General features: G+C 36.5%; 1 pseudogene; it reads left to right on the forward strand.

Moving 5' to 3' along the window:
- The first annotated feature begins 270 nt into the window (after positions 1-270).
- On the forward strand, positions 271-1128 carry LOC116763569 (annotated as a pseudogene).
- The last annotated feature ends 2420 nt before the right edge of the window (positions 1129-3548 follow it).

Below are 3548 nucleotides of genomic sequence, written 5' to 3' on the forward strand. Positions count from 1 at the left end.
GGCCCTCAAATGTTTATTGAAATGAATTCAATTTAACTTCATTGAATTGATTTATACTGACTTGAATTAGGACAATTATAACACACTGTCACTATACTTAAATCTCTAATCTAGCTAAGGAATTAAATATAAATGCATGAAATTTTAAATAATACAAATAATGAATAACAATACATGACTATAATTTTTTTAAATAATGGCTATTCTCCGGACAGTAGTTGTTTATCTCTGTCCACCCCCTCTCCCACCTAAACATGTGCCACCGACCTCATGGAAAACTCAATGGACGTGGGCATGGACCCTGAGGTCCCAGAGCTATCTTTTTGGTTGTCAACTAAAGGTTGACAAAGATTATCACTTTAAAGTAGATAATGATGAAAATGAGCACCAGGTATCTTTAAGAACAGTCAGTTTAGGGGCTGGTGCAAAGGATGAATTGCATACTGTTGAAGCAGAGGCAGTGAATTATGAAGGCAGTCCAGTTAAAGTAACACTGGCAACTTTGAAAATGTCTGTATAGCCAACAGTTTCCCGTGAGAGCTTTGAAATTACACCACCTGTGATCTTACAGTTGAAGTGTTGTTCAGGGCCTGTGCATCTTAGTGCACACACTTAGTAGCTGTGGAGGAAGATACAGATTCAGAAGATGAAGAGGAGGAGGACGCGAAACTCTTAAGTACATCTGGAAACCCTTTCTGCCCCTGTAAGTGATAGCAAGTTTCCACAGAAAAAAAAGTAAAACTTGCTGCTGATGAAGAAGAAGATGATGATGATGTTGATTTGGGTAATGAGGAAGCTAAAGAAAAAAGCTCCAGTAATGAAATCTATAGAAAATACTCCAGCCAAAAATGCATAAAAATCAAACCAGAGTGGAAAAAACTTGAAACCTTCAACACCGAGATCAAAGGTCAAGAATTCTTAAAAAAAATAGGAAAGAACTCCTAAAACACCAAAAGAACCTAGTTCTATAGAAGACATTAAAGCAAAAATGCAAACAAGTATAGAAAAAGATTGTTCTCTTCCCAAAGTGGAAGCCAAGTTCATCAGTTATGTGAAGAATTCTTTCCAGATGACTGACCAGGAGTCTATTCAAGATCTCTGCAGTGGAAGTGGAGGAAGTCTCTTTAAGAAAATAGTTTAAATGGTTTGTTAAAATTTTCCGTCTTTTTCATTTCTGTAACAGTTGACATCTGGCAGTCCTTTTTATAATGCAGAATGAGAACTTTCCCTACCATTTCTGATAAATGTTGTCCAGGTTCCATTGCTAAGAATGTGTTGTCCAAAATGCCTGTTTAGTTTTTAAAGATGAAACTCCACCCTTTGCTTGGTTTTAAGTATGTATAGAATGTTATCATAGGGCATAGTAATAGTGGTGGTCAGACAAATGGAAATGGTGGGGAGACAAAAATATACATGTGAAATAAATTCAATATGTTAATAAAGTAAACAAATAAATAAGTATAATTAATAAATAATGGTAGACACACAAGAAGTTGCAAAAATGATACACAGAATCCCATGAATCCTTTACCCAGCTTCTATGGTGCCATTTTATTTGACTGTTGTATAATCAAAATCAGGGAACTGACACTGGTACCATACTGATAACTAGACTACAGACTGTATTTGGTTTTCTCCAGTTTTTGCCTGCCACTCAACTGTATGTGTACATGTGTGTGTGCTTATAATAGCATGTAGTTCTATGAGATTTAATACCCTGTATAGATTTGTGTAACCACCACCACAATCAGGACACAGAACTATTCCCTCACTCCAGAGGGACTCCTTCAGTTTACCACTTTGTAATCTCACCCACCCCCAATCACAATCACTAATCTGTTCTCCATTTCTATTGCTTTGCCATTCTAAGAATGTTATGTAAGTAGAATCATATAGTATGTAACCTTTTGAGATTGGATTTTTTCACTAAGCATAATGCCCCTGAGGTCCATCTAAGTTGTTCCATTTGTCAATAGTTTGTTCTTTTCTTATGGCTGAGTGGTATTCCATGATATGGACATACCAGTGTCTGTTTAACTATTCACCCATTAGAGGACATTTAGGTTGTTCCCAATTTAGGGCTATTACAATTAAAACTGCTATGAACATTCATGTGTACATGTTTTTGTCAATCTAAGTTTCCATTTCTCTGGGATGAATGCCCGGGAGTACCAATATTGGACTGTATGGTAGTTGCATTGTTAGCTTTGAAGAAACTGCCACACATTCCCACCAGCAGGTATATGAGAGATCCGGCTGCTCCACACACTCTCCAGTATTTAGTTTCCTACTATTTTTCATTTTACCCATTCTGGAAGGTGTGTAGTAATATCTCATTTTGGTTTTAAATTTACTTTTCCTCAACACACAACTACAATTTGAGATGTCATATGAGAATTAATTGATTGCCAAATTGTATGGACAATTTTTCTCTTCTATTTTGGTGGTTTTCAGTATTGACTTTGTTAGAATCACCTGAGGAGATTTAAAACCAACTCCAAGCCCAAGCTATACCTCAGACCAATTAAATTTGAATCTCTCAGGGTAGACCCAGGCGTCATTACTTATTTGTTAAAATTATCCCGATAATTATAATATGCAACCAAGGTTGAGAACCAATGTTGAATCTAATTTCTACACAGACACCAGAAGTCTAATCATAAAGCTCTTTGCTGACTCCCCCATAAGCTGTGCTGCAGATAAAACCCAAGCTCATTGACTGGCTCCTCAAATCTTTCTCCCCACCTTACCTCCAGCCCCAATAACCTCTATTTTCTGTCTACATTTTATGCTCTGGTAGTAACAAATTATTTGTAGCTTGCCACAGTTATCACTGTGTTTCATGCAAAATTCCTGCAGTTAGAAACCTGAGAATGTACATTTTTATCAAGCATTCTAAGTGATCCTGATGCACAATAAGAGTTGAAAGACACTATTTCCACTAATCGCAAAGTGATTTACTTATTTTTTATTACTCTATTCTTCATTTATTCATTCATCCAAAAAATATTAATTGAGGACCTAATGTGTAGAAGGCACTGGAGAGAATAACTTATGGTACAGTGATGGAAAGTCCTGGCAGACAAGTAAAACATGCGACAAGTACCAGGGTGGGTAAGCACAGGGGTTGAGGGAGCTCACAGGAGTGGCACCCCAACCAGTTATAGTAGATGTAGCTTGAAACTTGAAGGATGAGTAGGAATTAGCCAGGCAAAGGGAGGCAAAGGAGAGGATACAGTTTTTCTGAAAGAGAAAACATGTTTAAAGGCTAACAATAGAATAACATGGCTTGTTCAGACAATTTTAAGATCTTTAGTATGGCTAGAGCAGGAAGGAAAAGGAATAAACATAGACGTCTAATATTCAAATGTTTTACTCATGTTACTTTAATGTCTCTAATAAAGTAATATCAGTAAATAAGAATCAGTGGCTATGAATGGGTGAAGTCATTTTTCTTAAGCAAAGAGTAATTGGCAATTGCAGCTTGAAGGGCTTTTGAAGATTCAATTGGAAATAGCCCTCACCTCATTAAACTCTATTAACAGCAT

Source organism: Phocoena sinus, chromosome 12 (genome assembly GCF_008692025.1).
Source record: "Phocoena sinus isolate mPhoSin1 chromosome 12, mPhoSin1.pri, whole genome shotgun sequence".
Lineage (NCBI taxonomy): Eukaryota > Metazoa > Chordata > Mammalia > Artiodactyla > Phocoenidae > Phocoena > Phocoena sinus.